The sequence below is a fragment of the Sinocyclocheilus anshuiensis genome, unplaced genomic scaffold (genome assembly GCF_001515605.1).
Source record: "Sinocyclocheilus anshuiensis isolate Anshui unplaced genomic scaffold, SAMN03320099.WGS_v1.1 scaffold1091, whole genome shotgun sequence".
Taxonomy (NCBI): domain Eukaryota; kingdom Metazoa; phylum Chordata; class Actinopteri; order Cypriniformes; family Cyprinidae; genus Sinocyclocheilus; species Sinocyclocheilus anshuiensis.
Genome location: NW_015544196.1, coordinates 195,378 through 218,093, shown reverse-complemented (window position 1 = coordinate 218,093; position 22,716 = coordinate 195,378). Strand labels below are relative to the sequence as shown.

General features: G+C 34.8%; 1 protein-coding gene across 2 annotated transcripts in view; it reads right to left on the bottom strand.

The window, feature by feature from the left end:
* Window positions 1–20,869, bottom strand: part of LOC107696728 (galactose-3-O-sulfotransferase 3-like) — a 37,883-nt gene extending 17,014 nt beyond the window's left edge. Inside the window, exons 1-2 of one of the 2 annotated variants that reach the window (XM_016497208.1) lie at window positions 20,700–20,869; window positions 2,367–2,420 (exon numbers count right to left, since the gene is read on the bottom strand). The gene's annotated coding sequence lies outside the window, so the exon portion shown is untranslated. The remainder of the gene's footprint in view (window positions 1–2,366; window positions 2,421–20,699) is intronic. The other variant, XM_016497207.1, reaches the window with a different exon arrangement.
* Window positions 20,870–22,716: the final 1,847 nt, after the last annotated feature.

Sequence of the window (22,716 nt, the reverse complement as noted above, 5' to 3'; positions counted from 1 at the left end):
TAAAAAAAAAAAATATATATATATATTATTTGTGCAAAAAGCCGATCGCTAAGTTACGACCCCAACAGATGACCGTCACGAGAGAGCACCAGAATTCAAATAAACAATATTCCGCGTATCTTTTACTTTTTTTTTTAGTGGATTGTCTCATTCTGTTTGTGACACTGTATGCTACAAAACCATGATGCTTTTTACTACCAAGATGCAGTTTTTTGAGCGCAAGTTATTCCATAACGAATACAAACAATAACTGTCCCCGAAGATGAGATGTAAACAAAGGAATTACCATCCATATTACAATGTTATTGTTTCGGCCAATCATTCAATGGAAATGTTCCCCGATGTCGCTAGGGGTTCAGGGTCTGTGACGGGACAGTTTTCTGCCTCTCAGTTACATTATTGGAGGGGCATTACAGACAACAAGTGGCTTCTCGATACACTCGAGAAAGGATATTGTCTTCAGTTCCGTCACAGACCCCTAGTGAGCACCCAGGTTTATCCGACAGTTGTCCAGGATCCGCATCAGCTCCTGGCCCTTTCAAAGGAGATCCAAAACTTGTTGGAGAAGGGTGCAAAAGAACCAGTAGATTCCCATGTCCAACCCGGGGGGTTCCACTCAAAATATTTTCTTGTTCGGAAGAAGGATGGAAGTTTCAGGCCCATCCTGGATGTCAGGCGCTTAAACAAGAGCCTCAAGCGTCTTCCTTTCCGCATGTTACGGATTGTAGATGTTCGACATGCAATCGAACCCGGAATGTGGTTCACGTCAGTGGACCTGAAGGATGCGTATTTTCACATCCCCATCGCCCCACATCAGGCGCTGGAGCCACTGTTATTACAAAGAATAGCGATGACAGAGAACAAATCTAAAGATTTAAACCACTGAACATATTCCTCACAAAGTGTTTTCAGGTCAAACCATATGAACATCTCTCCGGGTCATTATTCAGGTCAAAATTGTTTTCCAGGCCTTTTCTAAAGTGACTGCATGGACACTTTTCTAAGCACGGGTCAAGATGGACTCTTCTATAGAGGTGTCTTTTCTTGTATAGATATGAGCATGCAACACAAAACGAGTCCTGCTGTAGCTTAAACACAATATTATGATGAATATATCATGCAAAATGCACACAAATTGTTTTTTAAGCATAATGGACCTTTATCACGGCAGAATTGATTACCGAAAGTACCCGTCGGAGCAGTGTTTCGATTCTTCCGGTTATGTATATTTTTCAATATGCTGTAATCACCTAGTTGAATAAAAGCCTGTTAAAATAAGCATCTGCAGGATGATTTCAAAATCCGGACATTTTCAGAGACAGGCAAAGAAATATTCTGATGATTAGGCCTACTGTGTGCAGAATTTTCCAAACTCAACGGAACTTGTAGTTTTAATCCAACATAACTTTACAGATTTCACCACACTGTGTCAGTGCTCGTTTAAATAGTGACTGCGATGCTGCATTGTGTGTGAGACCCGATGAATAAGATCAGAATTAACATATTGATTCATTTGTATAAAATTTTAGTCATTATTCTGTCATTTTTCATTGACAGTCATTTCACTGTATGTAATTTACATATTTATGCCAAAATTCTTAATTAATATTAAAGTCTGTCAGCGCGTTATACTGCTTAAGATTAATTAGCCAAAATGTTCAACATTGTTCAATTTCTTTAAGACAACGCCCACATATTCATTCATCTATTTTAATACTGCTCTTAAGAAAATTAACCATGGTATGTGTAGTAAAACTGTGGCAATACAAATGGAAATCAGTATGCGGAAAAGATAAAATAAAACATGGTTACTACATATTTACTATAGTAAAACCATGGTAAATTTTTGTAAGGGTGTTTATCAGTCAAATCCATTTAAAAAATGTAAACAGGTATGAAATCATCATCAGTATCATCATCAGTATGAGATCAGTAAGAGCAAAACATTGTTAATGAGAAGACGAACTTGACTGCGGCAGGTTAGTTGGGAAATCAATTTATTTATTCAGAATGCACATTTGGAAGGGAAATATATTAATAGGAACATTTCAGCAGGTGATATGAGATGTAGGTTTAAACATCCTCAGTTTCGAAATGCATACTCCACGTGAACGTGCTCCCGCGTAATATTTTAGAAGGACCTTAATTCATCCCAACGCATCTCATCAGTGTTGTGTCAGGAAATCGTGAAAACTGAGGCAGCGTGTTGTTGTTTAAAATAAAAGCAGGTGCGCTGCAGTAACACCAGCGAGAGAAAGGAAAGACAGGATTCTCCCATTAGTTTTGACTACATTGCAATGGGACCGGAAGTGGCGATACACTGCTTCACTTACCGGATATAGGAAGTGCGATAAAGGTCCATTTACCTTTAATTTCTTTCGCCTCAAATCATCCCACACATCCCAGACTGGACTCCACAACTGCGTCACAACTTTCTAGCTTACAAAATACAGCTAAAAAGACAAAAACATCTTGAACTGTATATATATATATATATATATATATACACTGTATAATATTGACATATTTATACTTTTTAATTGAGCTTGTATTTAACACAGAATATTCCTTTTAAAAAATCTGGGATTCTAGGACAATGTTTACAAGTTAAATCCCAAATATAGGGTCAAGTCCTGAGAGATGCCCAATATAACAACAGCATTCTCACAAGCTTACAGTAACAGGAATGTAGAGCTGAACAGAAGGCAAGTTTTTATTGCACCATGCTGAAGAGGTCTGCAAACAGCGAGAGCTGCTACTGTCACGTGTCTTTACACTCGCTTAAACAGTTTACATTCACCTGTCTGGGTGGGCCTACTGTTACTATCTGTTTGTTCTGACTGCAATTTGCAGCATATGGAGAATGGAAATGTAATCTTTTCTGCGGCATGTGATTAGCATGCAGGATTCTTTATGACGTTGATTTAACTGCTGGTATTTGGCAAATAAAACATCTAATAGTAATAGTAGTGACTGGACTTGGATATAGATACGTTTAAATGCTAGCTGTTAAAGCCACTAGGGCTGTCAAAAAAAATTCGAATTTCGAATATTCGTCGAATTTAAAATAAAAATCCACATTCAAATGCAAAAACGTTGCATTTGAATTTTAGGTGTGCGTCAGGCAGCCTTATCAGCGGACACGAGATACGTTGACGATGAAGGTGTCATTGCATTTTAATGTTTTTCACAGCTTATCCAGTTGAACCCACTAGATGCGGCACTGCTACTTTGTTCATTTAAAAAGAGAACATCAATGCGGAGAAGATGTTGTTTACGTCAAAACTGAAACCAAGCCGTTCACACAGAACGCATATTTCGCGCATTTTCTAGAGGGACATCTATCAGCGTTGCACTCGCGTCTTGCACAAGAGAGCCGCATGTTTAGAAAGCCATGTAAAATTAATGTAAGTTCAGCTTTTAAAAACATGTCTCGAGACTTTTATGCCGGTTTTTCCCCATCCCACTGCATCTCATGTTTTTAAATGAATAAAGTACTCTTTGTGATTGGTTTTCGGGTCCTGTGCATTAAACTATACATACATGCATGATGCGGTTTTGTTTCTAATTGTTTAAGCAACTTAATTATATATGGTTTATAAACATTACTTTAAACATTATGCACTTTTTTCAAAGATAGTCATGCTATTTTATTGGTTTGAAGAAACGTGCATTAGTAATATTTTGCGCGATGTGCCCTCTTGTGGCCTCAGGAGAGAATCAAAAAGCTTTTTTCCCCCTAACTGAAATTATGCCTTTTAAATTCGAATATAATTCGAATATTGATAATATTTAAGTATAAAATTCGAATTTAGTTTTTCAGCCATTTTGACAGCCCTAAATGCCACTAACCAGGTGAGCCATGCATGTTTGTTTAAATCTGTAAAACATAGAATGTTACTAACATATTTTAAGTTCTAGCAACCTTAGCTGCCGATTTTGTTTTCTTTTAAACAAACTTTTACATACTATGGAAGTCAATGGCTACCAGCAACACATACAGGTTGATGCTCAACCCGGCGGTCAATAGAGCTTAAAGTTTATTAAACCCAAAACACTCTTTCAACGGACACCCTGTTGAGATTAATGTGAGCAAACACATTAATAAAGGCTTGGTTCATTTACATTTACATTTAGGTTTATTTTTGTTTTTTAAAGGTGTGACCTAATCTGTTAAAGGACCATTAACAATACGTTAAACTTCTCTAAAAGTGTCCCTAGAAAAGGAAGCTGTTTTGAGTATTGGACAGAATTTAACAAGAAATAACTGTGAAGAACGTCTGTGAGAATGGAAACAGAAGCCACTAATTAAACTAACCATGCGGCTCTAAACTCAGATATTAGGCTTACATTTGAGTTTTTCTTCCTATATCACACCACAAAGCATTTCTAGAGTACTCTATTGTAATCACAGTTCAGTAAACCTTGAAACATCCTCTCTCTCTCTCTCTCTCTCTCTCTCTCTGCACATCTGATGCGGCATTATTGTCTAAATCCCCCAAAAAAATCAATCTGGGAAATGAAACTTGAAAATGAGCATCAGCAAAACCCCACCCATCCACATACACGCTCACACAGGCACACGCACACACACACACACACACACACACACACACACAAACTAGAAGTTATAGAAAGTAATGATTTTTTTTTAAATGAACTCTTTCTATTTAGATATGAGCAGATATTTGATTTGCAGAGCCTTTTCTGACTCTACATTTCCCATGGAAAAGCTCCTGTCAAAGACCAAACCTCTGTGTTCCTTCTGAATAGCAGTGTACGGGTTTGATCAAACTCAAATTGTTTTGGGGAAATATAAACCATGTGGCAATATCATTTTTGAATTATGCATTTTAACAATTAATAATTTTCTCTTTTTATTTTGAAAGTAGAGCAACTCTCAAAGAATTAATAATATTATAAAACAGCTCCCACTCTGAATGTATGAGCCACAGTTGAAGCAGATATGATCAATGTTTGCAATAATGCTTGGCCATTTTAAACCACAACAGCCCACATCACTCCATATCCCTCTCATGTGGAAATATGATAATTTTTGCTTAGATGCTTGACTAGTTTTTGGTCATTTATCCTACGCACCTATCGATCACCAGGGTGAGGGTAACTGTTGACTGATGTGTAAATAATATAAAAATTGATCAAGTCACTGTAAAGACATTTATAATGTTACAAAAGATTCTATTTCAAATAAATGCAGTTGTTTTGAACTTTCAAAGAATTCGTTTTCACAAAAAAAAATTCACAACAGCAGCTTTTAACATTGATAAGAATTTTTTTGAGCAGCAAATCAGCATATAAGAGTGATTTCTGAAGGACATTATACAAACACATAACAAAACAACAATAATAAACAATTAAAACACAAAGAAACTCAAAGTTCTGCCAAAATAAAAGTTCACTACAGCACAGTACTTCTTAAAGTATTATTATTATTATTATTATTTATTAAATAATTTAATAATCAATAATTATAATACATTTTTTAAACACTATTTTGAAGGTACAGTATATTACTAATTTTTTCCATGTTCCATATTCATGTTTTACCTTGCCAAAAAAATACTTCCATTTGATTATATTTTGAAAGATTAATATGTTTTTAGATTCTACACTGAAAAAAATAACTTGTAGGTTTTACTTAAAAAAAAAAAAAAACTATAACTATTTGCACGAACACATTTTAAGTAAATTTTACTGCTACTTATCTGTACAATCTATTTACTATTGAACTTAACTTTCATAAAGAAATTAAGTAAATATTGCATTATTACATATAACTTCACATATAAAATGAAGTCAAATCTACTTACCAAAGTTAAGTAAATTTAACAAAGAAAATAAGGAACTTTAGCTTGGCCAGTAAGTAAGTCATTTGAGTAATTTTTACTTAGTCAAAGCTTACTTTGCAATATTTTGACTTTACTTAGCATAACACATAATTAAAATCATGCTTTTAAAGTGTATGTTACTTAGAAACATCCAAGTAAATAATACAATAGATATCATGTAGGCAACTACATAATTAGTAATATGGCATGCATTCAAACACAGAGACTTCAATACTTGGTACACAATACACAATTTCTGAGTATGAATGTGTCATTTTGAGTAGAAAAATGATATCAACCTTATTAATTATTTATGCCCAAGTTCATGATGGGAACAACAGTATCAGAAAAGTCGAGTAGGTTTTACTTACTTTTATAATGTTTATATTGATGCTTTAACTTTTACACACTTGAATTGAGTACGAATAGAGAATTTACAGTTTTTGTATTGTCTGAAGAAATTATTTTTATCAGTGTATGGACTCTTGATAGTAAAAGTAAAATAAGGCACTATAAACCTATATAATGGTCCAGTCATGAAAAGAAAAAACGTGAAACTGTTATTTGGTCATACCACCTATATTATGCATTTTATATGTATATATATATATATATATATATATATATCTCAGTTTAACTACAAAAACTCAAAACCCAAAACATGTGAGAGATACAAAGCAAACATTAGAATCAGATCCATGAACAGTCCTCAGGCGTGTTGTCTGAGATGGAGACTATTGTTACACTCACAACTGGCTGCTTAAACCCATCTTTAAGGATTACCTGAAGCACAGACCTTAAGAACACAAAGAAACAATGGGTTTTTAGTTACTTGTTTAAGGAGCATCTACAGCAGCTCTGTCGAGAGACGAGCAGACGAGTCTCTTCACTTCTCCACACTAATAATTACTCGTGTTCTTGACTTGTAGGATTTCAGTTTAAAAGCGACCATTTACAGTTGCGCAGCATTCACCACTTGACCTTTCTATTTTAAATAACAACACATTTGTCAGTAGCAGGGCTGTGCAATATATCGAAATATCCGAAATATCGCAAATGTACATATATGCATATTGCTACAGCTTGCAATATTTGGGGCCATGCAAAGAGAAAAAAGAGAAAATCACTCACTGCTCTTACCTAAATAACTTTTGTAGTTTAAATAAGAATCAGTGCATATTGAATTCAAAGAGTAAATACTAAGCAGTGTTTTATTTTTCCTTTTTATTATTCAGTTCCTAAACTCATGTTAAAATGATTACACTAATGTTAAAATTATATTTTTATGTAATGCTCGAGTAAAACACATACCGTTCACTTTCAGAAGTTGTTGTAGGGGTGCTTTCTTATTAGAATCAGAATCAGAATGAGCTTTATTCACCACTTAAGTGTGCGCAAACACAAGGAATTTGTTGTGGTTTTACAGGAACTCTTGGTACATACATACATACATACAAATAACCATATATATATGACACAAGATAGTTATAGAAGTTCACAGAACTGACTCAGCAACAGCTGAGTAAAACTGTTTCATCTGAGCATGTGGCACTTTAAGCATTATTATCGCATATCGAATATCGCATTATTTAATGAGTTATCGCATATCGCATTTTTCTTCAATATCGCACAGCCCTAGTCAGTAGTGTTGGGCGATGTGCTCAATTTTCATATCGTCCTATCGTCAGCCTGTGAGATCGCCGATACACGATATTATCGTGCTAATTTATTTAATTATTTATTTACTTAGTTTCATTGCCGGAAAGTGAACCAAATCCAGCGTAAGGCTAAAAACAGCCTTTTTAATGTGACTGAAATTCTATTTAACATGATAACAATTCAATAGAAATATTGTAAGTTACTAATTATAATGCTTATATTTCCTCAGTTATTCAAAAAGCAGCTACAGAAAACGAGCAAAGATCATTTACATTACCGAAGAACATCATCACAAGCTCAGTCTAGCGCGAGTTTATGCACTTTAAAAACACTCCGGTTAAAATCAGTGAATATATGATGAATAAATCTCTTATACTTACTTACTTATACATCGCACGTACATCTGCACTTTGTTGTTTATGAGGAGAGAATTCGCGAGTCAGAATTCAGTCAGCGCGCGCTGAACAACGGAGCTCCGCTGTTTCAGCGATGACTCATCTGAACGCCTCTGATTGGCCAATGCATTCATAAGCTCAGCATAATCGTGTGTGATTGGTTAGAACGCACAATACTGTAAAAACGCGGAAAAAGAAATATAATGGAACAAATAAGCCCTAATATTAATTAGATAGTATTACTAACCTGATAATAATAATAATAATAATAATAATAATAACAATCGTCAGTGGCATCAGCCACAGGCGATATCTCGGACTATCGTCGATACACGATACTATCGTCTAGCGGTACAACCCTATTTGTCAGCTAATCTTCTGTGCTAATATATAGTTGCAAAAGACCAGAACAAATAGCATACTATACTTTATAGCATAAACCTACTAATTTATGCAGCAAATATGCAGTTAGACAATGCAGCAAACTCCATCTCTGCAGATTTAATACGGATTTGTGAATGCAAACTTCGCTGTGTTCACTTTATTTACACATTCACATAATTTCCAACCTTTTTGTGGACAGGAGTTTACAGCATTCCGCCAAAATAAAAGTTTGAAGATTTTAAATGGTAAACACTCAAGGGTTTGAAAGTTTGAATGTGAAGAAATTAAAAATAAATATTAGTACTTGTACTGCAAAACAAAATGTTTACAATAACAATAAATTCATTTTACAACAATAATATATTTCATTATTATGCATTAAAACATTGTGTATTTTCTACAAATTGTTTATAATTATATAATTTTCAACAGTAATGTATTTGTCTACATTTGTATGAGTTAAAACATAATAACTATTAGTAGTCATTTATTATTATTAATTCATTTCTATTATATTTTATTATTTTTTTCTATTTTATTAATTATTAATTCATTTTATCGTTATTATACAATTTTCAACAGTAATATATTTCTGTCTTCATTTTAACAATGATTTAAAACAATAATACAATAAAACAATAATAATAAATATGATTTATTATGTGTTCATAAGAATTTACATTTTTTAAAACAAATTGGAATAGTAACTTGTAGCTAAAAATAATCTTTTTTTTTGTTTTATAGTACAACTGTATTTATAAACAGTAATATATTTGTCTTCATTTTTATAATTGGATTAATATAATTAGATTAGAATTAAAACATTATTAATACATTTACACTGATGTTTTAAGAACCCAATCAAACTGTAAAATAATAATAATGCTTGAGTCCACTTTAAAGTCCAGCTACAAAGTCCAAATTAAACTCTTAACATTATGTAAGATTATATTTAAAAAAATTAAATATTTTATCTGTTTACTTTCATGTCATGCAACCACAAACTGACATTAGATAACCACAAACATGAGAATATAGAGTCTTTGCAACTGTATATATATATATATATATATATATATATATATGAAAATCAGAAATCACCTCATTTTGACCTATACTTCATGTTTAGGTGCATCTCTGAAACTGAATCTAATTATGAAGACATAGCAGATTTTAATTGTTTGCACGAAGACATTTCATTGACTTGCTACTAAATGTCTCGGGTCGCTCCTAATTATGCAGAACAAAACAGTGAAAAATGTTCCTCTGGTTAATAAGGGAACAGTCTGTTGTCTTGCATCAGTGACAATGAATAGAGAACGAGGATAATTATTCATGAAGTGCGTGATTAACTACTCCTTCAGATTGCACTCTTGAACTCTAGAAAGATTTCAGAGAGGTGCGCCTTTAGTGTCCGCTACAGGATTTGATGAGTCCTGCGCAGAGCGACCGAGGCGACAAGAGCATCCCGACAGGTCATGGGTTCAAATCCTCTGGTGCTCGTCTAACTAAATCCCCACAGACGAGCCAAGCGCGAGATTGAATTATTGTGCAAGATGTAACAATCAGCACAGATCTGTTTGGCCCTCGCTAGCGCCGGTCGTGTTTATGGACTCGAGCAGATGGCACAACCTCTGGTGTAACGCTGAGGGGAGATAAATGAAAGCGATCAGGAGGTGTGTGTGTGTGTGTGTGTGTGTGTGTGTCTCTGTGTGTGTATGTTTGTGTGTCTGTGTGTGTGTGTGTGTGTGTGTGTGTGTGTTTGTGTGTGTGAGGAACAATGAGTGAAAGATGGGAACATTACGTCCAGAAACATGCACATGAGTGCAGACGGTGCTGCTTGACAACGCATTATAAGCTCACGGTCGTGTATTATTTCAGAAAAACTCAGGGCTCGAGAGGGCGACAGAGCTTCCTTCAGATGTCACATGTGCAATAAGTGTTTGCATTCACAAACATGTATTGTTTAGGTTAAAAGGAACTAAAAGGAAAGTAGTACTGTTTTGCTCAAGTGCACTTGTTTACTCAAGGGTTTCATAAACAGAGGTCTGTAAGCTGATGGAGTGCTAATTAAAGGGTTAGTTCACCCAAAAATGAAAATTAGGCTGCATTTTACTCACCCCCGAGGCATCCTAGGTGTATATGACTTTCTTCTTTCAGACGAATCCAGTCGGAGTTATATTAAAAATTGTCTTTGATCTTTCAAGCTGTTTAATGGCACTCAGCGGGTGTTGCATTGCTTCAGTCCAAAAGTTGTTAAATAAAAATCGCCCATCCATAAAAAAAGTGTCTCACATGGCTCCGGGGGGTGAACAAAGGCCTTCTGTAGCGAATCTATGCATTTTTGTAAGAAAAATATCCATATTCAAAACGTAATAATCACTTTAAAGGGGTCATATGATGCAATTTCATTTTTTCCTTTCTCTTTGGAGTGTTACAAGCTCTTGGTGCATAAAGAAGATCTGTAAAGTTGCAAAGACTAAAGTCTCAAATCCAAAGAGATATTCTTTATAAAAGTTAAGAGTCAGCCACACCTACCTAAAACGGCTCGTTCGAACACGCCCCCACATATCTACCTCACTATGTGGGAAGATTTGCATAACGCCTCCCAAATGTTCACACAAAGAAAGAAGGCGTAACTTTTATTCTCGCTGTAGTATTGTTGCCGCTACCGCCATGTCCTGAAGAGGCTGTGTGCTTCGTTGTGAAAGTGAAACTACTTTGTTTGGTCTTCCAGGCATAGAGGAGAAACAATAATGTACAGTATGTGGAAAACAATGTGTTTTTTTTACTTTAAACCGCATAAACACATTTCATTACACCAAATACACAAAACAATGTTCTTTTTAGCAGCATCATATGACCCCTTTAATGTAGCTTGCGCCAACAGTTGTACACAGAAGCAGTTCAGGGAGCATGACGTACGAGTTCAGCGTTGCGCATGCGCCGGTGAGTCTCGTGAAAACCAACGTTTGTTTACAGGATCAAAAGAAGCAAAGTTTCCTTACTTTAGCAAAGGAAAACAAGTCTCCTCTTAGCTTATATCGAAATCCTCCGACATTCTTCTTTACAAATCCTCGTTTTGTACTTCTAATTAGTGACTGTTGTTTTGTTTTGATCTCTCCGCTGCGTTTCCGCGTGCGTCACTTCTGAGCGGCGCATGCGCAGCGCTGACCTCATACGTCATCCTCCCAGAACTGCTTCCGTTTACAACAGTGAGCGCAAGCTAGATTAAAGTGATTATTACGTTTTCAATATGGATATTTTTCTTACAAAAACGCATCGATTCGCTACAGAAGGCCTTTGTTCACACCCCGGAGCCATGGGAGACACTTTTTTTTATGGATGGGCGATTTTTATTTAACTTCTTTTGGACTGATGCATGCAACACCTGCTGTGTGCCATGAAACAGCTTGAAAGAAGGATTCATCTGAAAGAAGAAAGTCATATACACCTAGGATGCCTCGGGGGTGAGTAAAACGCAGCCTAATTTTCATTTTTGGGTAAACTAACCCTTTAAGGATATTGAGTGATAAAGCTTGTTTGTCGTTTCAGAGTGAAGCGCAGCACTGTGTTCATTTACACGTGATCGAGCAGCTCGTGATCCAGTGTTTTCACCGTCTCGCGAGGTTAATACGCATTTGCGAACACAACGTAATTTTTATTACATCTTTGCATAATTTACAACATTTCTGTGGACAGACATTTACAGCATTTCACCAGTAGTCCACCAAAATAAAAGCTTGAGGTTTGAAATGCTAAAAGCTCAAGGGTTTGAACATTTAAAAGTAAAGAATTTAAAACGTAAATATTAGTATTACATATTTTAACATAAAATAATTATAAAAATTTGTTTTTTATTTTATACAATTGTAACTTAAAACAGTAATGCATTTCTGTCTTAATTTTTTATAATTACAGTTAAAATTATTATTATTAATCATCATGATTACTATTATTATTAAATTTGATTTATTAAATTTGGGTTCCTAAAACATAATAATAATAATAATAAATTGATTGCGTTTATTTATTTATTTATTTAGGCTATTATGTTGTTATTATTATTATTATTATTATTAACACAGGTGTTTTAGGAACTCAACCAAATTAAATAGTAGTAGTAGTAGTAATAGTACTAGTAGTAATAATACTACTAATATTATTATTATTCAACTTGATTGGGTTCCTAAAACACCAGAACCTATTGTGGACTTCCCAACTATCACAACTGAAAAGAGGATTGAGTCCACTTTAAAATCCAGCTCTTAAGTCAAAATAAAAGCACTTACCAAAAAAAAACAAATTCTTTTTGACTATTTATAGCACATCATGTGACCATTAACTGACATTAGAGAACACTGAACAAATTTGTCATTAAATTATTGAAATATTTAACATAACACAAAATATCAAGAGGATTGCAAGTAAATATTTTATGTCTAAGGGGTTCGGCTGACAAAATCATTTGGGAACCCCTAGTTTACACTAATACTAACATTCAGTTCAAATTTCTGTATACAGCATACAGAAGACAAAAAGAGGAAAAAGGAGCACTGGTGGCAGCATCAGTGATGAAAGAGGCGTCTGCGGGGTTTAACGCGAGCTGTCGCTGCGCCGTCACTGATATCCACTTACACTCCTGCTGTCTGAGCAGCGAGAGACCCGCGGGGGTTCAGCGCAGCCGCGCGTTTATGGGCACAGCATTCAACTATTTTATATGCATCTAATTGAAGCGAAAATAAAAAAAATCTGCAGTATACAGCTGAACATCCCACAATGCAAATTGCTCAACCTTTTAACCTTTCAGTGTTACAAATGACTTTAAAACTAGATGTGACAATTTCATCTGACTCCTTATGTAGTCAGACCACCAATAATAAAGACTTTTTTTTTTTACACATAATTGGATTTATATATAATAATAATAATAATAATAATAAATATCTTAAACTATTTTAAATATAATCAAATATAGATTTAAAATATATATATATAAAAAAAAGAATAAAATGAAACAATAAAAATAAATTAGTAAAATTCTAATTTCTGAGATCAATCTGACTCGCTCTAACTCTAACATCAAACATAGTAAGTCATGTAAGAAATCCAATGCATGACCGAAAAAAAGCCCTGGCGGAAAACAAAGGATATTTTTCTTTACACATAATTGGATTTAATAATAATAATAATAACAATAATAATAATTTAAATAAATATAAAAAAATCATATTTTGATATTTAAAAAAATAAAACAATATAAAAATAATTAATAAAAAACTATTTCTTTTTAGATAAATCCGACTCCCAATAAATTAAACGTCAAACATAGTAAAGTCATGTAAGAAATCCTAAGCATGTCAGCCGGAAAAAGCCCTGGCTGAAATTTTCCTGTCACTAAAACCAACAGCTCAGCCTCCGATGTTTTCATACGAGTACATCTGAAGTTTCTGAGAAAACAAGGAGTGACTGTACAGATTCCCTTCTCCATTCACAGAGATGACAGGATGAAAAACGCTGCTTTGAAACGCAATATCACTGAGACCACAACAGCTAATTTCAGTCCGCTGTAACACTGAGGTCAAAGTGGAGCCGTTTGATACAACAACTGAAGTTTGCCAATGGCAGAAGAGGGAAATATTAAACCTTCTAAAGACTGACGGACAGTTTTCTTTAATCGGTCTATCAAAACAAGTTTGTCTGCGCTTCACCAAAGAACCAGAAAGTGTTGAAAAGGCTCATGGGGAAAGCTATTGGCTATCTGTAATTAACTCATTAATGGTGTTTACTAAATCATGTGTATCAGGGTGATCATTAGCTTAGCTAAATGTCAAGCTGTACTGGAATCAATTGTGAGTTTCCGCTAATGTGAGGTGTTTTAAATCAATCACTTATAACAGACTGACTGACAGTATATTCACACAGTATGTTGACAGTGACAACCCTCTACATTGCGAGTAAATCACTCGCAAATGCGACTAATGCCGAGTTCACACTGCACGATTTTCAAACTCGTCGGATCGCCGTTGTTTTCACACTGCGTGACTATCTGGGGTAGCATTCAGTTGCTGCTGTGTTCACATTGCACGATGGTTCGGCGACAGGAGGTTTCACACTGCATGACTTCACAATAGGAAGAATCGCCGACAGCTCTGTCTGGTCCGCAAACTACGTTTCACAACAAAACACACGTGAGAAATGATAAGCTTAACCATATTTTGGGGACAAATTTGTACCCAAAAGTGAGCAAAGCCTGACAAAATCGGCAAAAACCTCAATTTGTGGATGTCCTCATTTGTAAAACTGTTAAAATAAAGTAAAAAAAGATTTTTTGTTACTTTTGAAATTGTAAAAATGCAGAAAGTTTTCTGTGAGGGGTAGGGTTAAGGGGTAGGGGTGGGTTTAGGTTAAAAAGTGTATAACTATCTGTATATAAAAACAATAGAAGTCTATGTAATGTCCCCATTTAGATAGCGAAGTAAACGTGTGTGTGTGTGTGTAAAGTATTATATCAGTCTGGCGAGTAAACAAAAAAATTTACTAGCCAATGGCGATTATATTGCCAAGGTGTGCGTAGAGGGTTGCAGTGACTAACAAACAATAACAATTAGACACATTGACATGCATTTTCCAGAGTAATGTATTTAGTAGTGGACAAACTGATAAATATACTACACTACTGTTCAAAACTTTGGGATTGGTAGGATTTTTTAAACGTTTTTGAAAGAAGTTTTGCACTCATAAAGGCTGCATTTATTCGATCAAAAAATACAGTATACTTGTGATATATTATTACAATTTTAAATAACTTTTTTGTATGTGAAAATATAGTAAAATGTAATTTATTTCCGTGATGCAAAGCTGAATTTTCAGCATCATTACTCCAGTCTTCAGTGTCACGTGATCTTCAGAAATCATTCTAATATGCTGATTTGCTGCTCGAGAAACATTTCTGATTATCATCAATGTTGAAAACAGTTGTGCTGCTTCATATTTTTGTGTAAACCGTAGTTAATTTATTCAGGATTCTTTGATGAATAGAAAGTTCAAAAGAACAGTATTAAATTGTAATATAGTAATAGAAATAATTTGTAACATTTTAAATGTCTTTACTATCACTTTTAATCAATGTAATGGGGTCTTTGCTGAATAAACGTTTTATAAAAGTATTAATTTCTTTAAAAAAACATTAATAAAAAAGTTACAAAGAAACAAGAAATATTTGAAATGTAACACTATAAACACCTTTAAATGTCATTTTTGATCAATTTAATGCATCATTGCCGCATAAAATAATACTACTGACCCAAAACTTTTTACCAATACTGTAATATGGAAGCCCGTTTTCACCACTGAATAAACGGAAACAAGGGTAACTGCGACTTTCTCACAATTCTGACACGATTCCTTACATCTAGCCATTCTGAACTTTTTCTCACAATTGAGAAATATAATCAAATGTAAGAAAAGTATTTTTTCCCCCTCAGAATTAGACTTTATAACTGCAAGTTTATATCTCAGAATTCTTAGAAATCTAAATTGTGAGAAGAAAAAAAAAGAGATTTTTTTTATTTTTTTTATTCAGTGGCGGAAATTTTGTCTTCCATACAATAGTGAATTATTTAGTAAAACCACAAAAGTCTTAAGTCTTTTCTTTCCCATACTGTGGCTTGGGAAAAAAAACACCACATTTATTGTCCGGTTTATAATTCATGTCTTTTCCCCTTCAGTTTGAACAACAAACACATGATTGATTTGCACTGAGAACACAAGTTACGCTGAAAGGAGGATAAGATTCATATTAATATACATGCAGCTCCCTGATAAAGCAAAACGGACATTAAAAGTCAAGCGGAAGAAAATGAGGATGAGAGCGAGTCACAGATGAAAAGACACACAAGAAAAGCAGCGAGCATCCTCAGAGGAAAATTAACGCAAGGGTCACGGAAAAGGTTGCGACCAGGGAAACCAAAGGGGATGCAGAGAAAACATGGCGAGTTTAATGAGTGCAGTAAATTAATCCCACAAACACACACACACGAGCAGGCAGACAGATGCATGCAAGCAAAACACACACTTTCCTGCTTTCACGTTTTTGTGGGGTAGCGGAGAAGCCACCGGTAAATATTTAATCACAGGCGATCTAATCAGATTCCCACTTTAAATGCCAACACATTCAGTAGAATCACGAGAGCAGACGAGCAACCAGACGCGCCGTAGACCATCTCGCATCGCACCTTACCTTCTCAAGTGCCCGGAATACATGCAAGAATAATCAGGATCAATGCAGCCTTGATATTAGTGCTGTCAAATGATTAATCGCGATTAATCGCATCCAAAATAAAAGTTTTTGTTTACATAATATATGTGTGTTTATTGTGTATATTTATTATGTACTGTATATATAAATACACACACATAAAGCATATATTTTGAAAATATTTACATGTATATATTTACATTCATATAATTTATATCATATATAAATATATTTAATATATAAACGTAACATATTTTTCTTAAATATATACATGCATGTGTGTATTTATATATACATAATAAATATACACAGTGCACACACATATATTATGTTAAAAACACATTATTTTGGATGCGATTAATCGCGATTAATCGTTTGACAGTACTACTTGATATCACATTGATTGGCCTCATTGCAATTGGTAATTATTATTGGCCTAATGTTTAACAACTGATAAAGATCAAAATCTATCCCGTAAATGTCATTTTAGAGAGTCGCAGTACTTTGCCCCGTCAGACTAGATTAGCACCAATTGAAGGGTCTATTAATAATGCAAGAGAATCATGTAATTGATCTCAGCTGAACACACGTTCTCCTATTGACTTTCAGGGAGAGTGGCGATCAGACTCTCACAAACAAAGCTGCTTCAAGATATATTACTGTAGTAATGCGATATTAAAGCACCAAGATTGTAATTATGTTTGGTCTAATCAAGTCAAGCGGCAACAAACAATTTGGTAAATTTACATTTTCATAAACCAGCATTGAAAAAAAAACTGGTGTGGAAACAATTTTCACTTAGAAGTTGCTGGTGAAATTAACAATTACAAAGAAATGGCAAGTAACACATTGTCATTGTTCAATCTACTTGGGAAGAGTTGCTTATAAGGTGGCTCCAACTGGTCAAAACAAATTGAAAGCTGCACAATTTCATTCACCAACCAAAACGAAGAGTGTTTATTAACCAGAGTTTTGTCCATCCAAGACGTAGATGAATTTGTTTATTCATGGGAACAGTTTCGAGAAATGTAGCATTACATCACTTGCTCAGCAGTGGATGCTCTGCAGTGAATGGGTGCCGTCAGAATGAGAGTCCAAACAGCTGATAAAAACATCACAATAATCCACAAATAATCCACACCACTCCAGTCCATCAGTTAATGTCTTGTGAAGTGAAAAGCTGCGTGTTTGTAAGAAACAAATCCATCATTAAGATATTTTAACTTTAAACAGTTGCTTCTGGCTAAAATATGAGTCCATAATCCATAATTAATCTTCCTTTAAATCAATCCCTGTTGTCCTCTCACATCAAAATCCACCCACAAATTTGTTTAGAACGGCTTTGGCTTGTGTGCTGGATGTGTGCATATTTCTCTCCTGATTCAGATGAGACAACTTTTTCTACTGCAGAACACAATTTTATGGATTACAGACTTGTATTTTGTCCAGAAGCAATGGTTTTAGGTTAAAAACCGCTTAATTACAAATTTGTTTCTTAAAAACACGCAGCTTCTAGATTCACAAGACATTAACTGATGGACTGGAGTGGTGTGGATTACTTGTGGATTATTGTGATGTTTTTATCAGCTGTTTGGATTCTCATTCTGACGGCACCCATTCACTGCAGAGGATCCATTGCTGAGCAAGTGATGTAATGCTACATTTCTCCAAATCTGATGAAGAATCAAACTCATCTACATCTTGGACGGTCTGAGGATGAGTACATTTTCAGCAAACTTTCATTTTTGGGTGAACTGTTTCTTTAATAATCAGACTCTCTCTGCTGCTGAAAACAGTGTATTAGGTTCAAACTGGTGTTCATCTAATATGCTGGTAAACTAAGTCTGCTAAAAGACACTGGGATTATGATCCAGCTCAAGCAAGACCTCTGGAGAGCAGGTTAGTCTAGTGCCATCTCACTGTCCACTGTGTATTGATTACTGGATTCAAATCATAAGTTAAATATCAACTTTTTCTTTCCTGGTTAGATAAGGTTCTTACAAACGTTTTCTCTTTTTATAAACTCTTTAAAAAAGCCTTGTTTTTTCATCAAAATTGTATCCGCAATTAAGATTCAAATTCAAGTTCCGATTTCAGGAACTCAGATTTTTCAGATTTTATAACTATCTTCACTCTTAAAAATAAAAGTGCTTCACGATGCCATAGAAGAACCTTTTTGTCTAAATGGTTCCATAAAGAACCTTTAACATCTGAAGAACCTTTCTGTTTCACAAAAGCTTCTTTGTGGCGAAAGAAGATTCTTCAGATTATAAAAAGGTATGAAAGAGATGGTTCTTTAAAGAACCTTTGACTGAATGGTGCTTGGTGGAACCAAAAATGGTTCTTCTATGGCATCGCTGTGAAGAACCTTTTGAAGCACCTTTCTTTTTAAGAGTGTTGTTTTATTATTACCTCTCTGTATTTCTTGCATTTGTTCCACCAGATGATGTTGAGCCTCTAAATCAAGCGATTATCTGCCGTGCTAAAACTGATTAATCATATTCTGAGGGGGGAAATAAGGAACAGCAGGACAAACAGAAAAAGATCAACACGAAGCAGATCAGATCAGCTCATGCCACACAAGCCTGATGTGCTAAAGACTGGCGTGACTATTCAAAGCCATTATTTGAATGGCAAATCACAAAGTGACAACCCTGTTTCACACTTCACGCTAATGTTAAATGGAAAAAAAGCAACTGATAAAAGCATTCGAGGATGGAACAGCTTTCCATTTTTCATTTTCAACAAAACTGAACTCTTGTAAACCAATATACCAAATAAGCTTTGAATCATAATAGCAGCTTTAAATACTTAAAAACTTTTTGAACACAAAAACACACACTAAACAAGCCTTTTATACATTTGCATTTAGCAGACGCTTTTATCCAAAGCGACTTACAAATGAGGACAATAGAAGCAGTCAAAACTAACAAAAGAGTAACAATATATAAGTGTATATATATATATTATACACACACACACAAAGAAAAACAAGCAGATAGAATAGAAAAAAATCGAAAGCTAGTTTGTTTGTTTTTTTAAATAAAAAAAAAGAAGATAAATATAGATAAAGTAGAATTAAAATAGAACAGAAAGTGTTAGAGTTAGAGGGTCAAATAAAGATGGAACAGATGTGTTTTTAGTCGTTTCTTGAAGATGGTTAAGGACTCAGCTGCTGGGATTGAGTTGGGCAGGTCATTGCAGCAGGAGGGAACAGTTAATGAAAAAGTCTGTGAAAGTGATTGTGTGCCTCTTTGAGATGGCACAATAATACGCCGTTCACTTGCAGAACGCAAGCTTCTAGAGGCACATAACTCTGAAGTAATGAATTTAGGTAAAGGAGTGCAGAGCCAGTGGTGGTTTTGTAGGCAAACATTAATGCCTTGAATTTAATGCGAGCAGCTACTGGTAGCCAGTGCAAATTGATGAACAGAGGTGTGACGTGCGTTCTTTTCGGCTCATTAAAGATTAATCTTGCAGCGGCATTTTGGATTAATTGTAGAGGTTTGATAGAAGTGGCTGGAAGACCTGCCAAGAGAGCATTACAATAGTCCAGCCTGGACAGAACAAGAGCTATTTTAAATATATTTCAATGCTAAATAATTTAAACAAAATTGAACTCTTGTAATCCATTATACCAAATAAGCTTTGAATCATAATAGCAGCTTTAAACAGGAAACTTTTTGAACACAAAAGAAAACACAAGCTTTCATGCCACACTAAACAAGCCTTATAAATATATTTCAATGCTAAACTAACATTTTAAAGCGTAAAACTGGAATAAACATCATTATATTTATTCAAATCAACTAGCTGATGTCAGATGTAGATCCTGAATGAAACTGACTGGCCAAACACGTCCTCACAGGTAAATCTGTCACTTAAAACCTTACTTATAGCATGCATATCAATGAAATCAATATGCATAAATCAGCTGGTCATCACTGTAAATCAGAAAGGTGAATGAGGGGACGCCGATGCGACGCGTTTTCTTTCTGCTGCAAACGCACCAGGCATGAGAACAGAACAATGTGAATACATCATAAACAGCCTGGGTATTAATAGTAGGATGTGTTAGGAGACAGGTGTGCTGTCAATCCAGGCCACTGACGGTGATAAAGCAATACGGTAGCCGGTTGTATTCTCACCCACCTTTGTCATCTCACGCTCCGCGACTGATGGATGGATGGATGTAGTTTTCGATCCGCGCAGTGAAACAACGACCCGAGCCGCTTCGGATTCGCTCCTCCGCTGTTATTTGCCCTCAGAATCCGCGGACGCGAGACGCGAGACGCTTCGGTGCTCGGTAGGTCATCTCAGCGTTGATAAATACCGGCGCGTCGCTTGCCGCGCTCTGTCATCAGCGTAGTCACGACGCACGCGCACGAATCAAAACCGGAGAGCCGAGCAGGGTCTGCAGTTAACTTTTGGCTGGTGAATTGAGAAAAGAAATCCGATTTTTACCAGTCACGAAGATATATCTCGTCAGACAGGGTGAATTCGGGTAATCTATCGAACACATTAGATCAACACATTAGACTTTTCTGAAATCCCTAGGATGTTTTCTACCCACACCAGAAGAAAGAATGTAGATATTATAACCAGAGGAGACATGCCACACCTATTAGTGTTTTTGTGCCAAAAAAACAAAAAAAAATCTGCTTGAATTTGATCATCTGGGACAGGTCACGTTGTAATCTGGGACATATGTATTAGGCTATATTCACCATACTTTATGCATATGCATATGCAAACACAATATCACCAATTTTTAAAAAGCATTATGAAAAAAATGACAAGTACAGAAATCTCAATAAGAAAATGTATATTCCAATAACAGGAAAAATAATCTCTATCTCTACACAGGATACTTGCTATTATGAAGTAAAATCTACTTACTAATAAACTTAACATTCATGAAGAAATTAAATCTAATTAAACTCTAAGTAAATATTATTTAATTATATTTAATTTAAAAGTTGTGTTTATTTAAAGAAATTAAGTAACGTTTATTTATTATTTTATAGACAGGAACCTTGCATTTATCGTAATATTACGTAAATCTTACTTCTATTTACTGAAGTACAGGTGCATCTCAATAAATTAGAATGTCGTGGAAAAGTTCATGTATTTCAACTCAAATTGTGAAACTCGTGTATTAAACAAATTCAATGCACACAGACTGAAGTAGTTTAAGTCTTTGGTTCTTTTAATTGTGATGATTTTGGCTCACATTTAACAAAAACCCACCAATTCACTATCTCAACAAATTAGAATATGGTGACACCTGTAAGTAGATTTTATTATATATTTTTTGTTTGAGATTTCCCATTTACTTAGTTTTATGACTATATATTACTCCCTATGATTATGTAAACATTGCTAATTTTTTAATTTTTTTATTAATATAACCACATAAACTGTATCTCAACACTGTTCTCAACTCTGGCCCTCGAGGTCCATTCCTGCAGAGTTTAGCTCTAACCCTAATCAAACACACCTGAACAAGCTCATCAAGGTCTTCAGGATTACTAGAAAGTTACAGGTTGCTAAACTCTGCAGGGACATGGACCTCGAGCGCCAGAGTTGAGAACCTCTGGTCTATACCTTTATCACAAATCACACAACTAAAATACAATTAAACAGTTTATTTTTCCAACATTAATAAAAGTGAATCAGTCACATTCACATGACCTACTAAAGTCTGGACACACGTTTTTAAAGGTGCATTCAGTAAAGCCTCATAAAAAGTGACATTAATCAACAAAACATGCATACCTCCACTGGTAATATTTGGTCTACTGAAAATATACAAAATAAAGTATGACTGAATGCTACTTCAAGCGTCTGCTGTTCTGTAATGCAGTTCAATCACCATTACCAACATGAACTGCATTTACTGCACCATACACAGTTTCGACCCCAGGAGGTATAAAATATAGAAAAAAAACATGAACCAACATGAAAACCATCAGTCTGTCTTCCTCCCCACACCTCAAGTGTCCACTCTATCGGCTTGTCATGAGAGCTAGGTCACCCTGTAAATGAACAGACACAATTTGTGATATTAAAATAATGATCTAAAACATTTAACCACAATTTTATATTATGCAGTGACGAATAGGTAAAAATAACAACAATAATGTTATATAATGCAAATCTATGCATA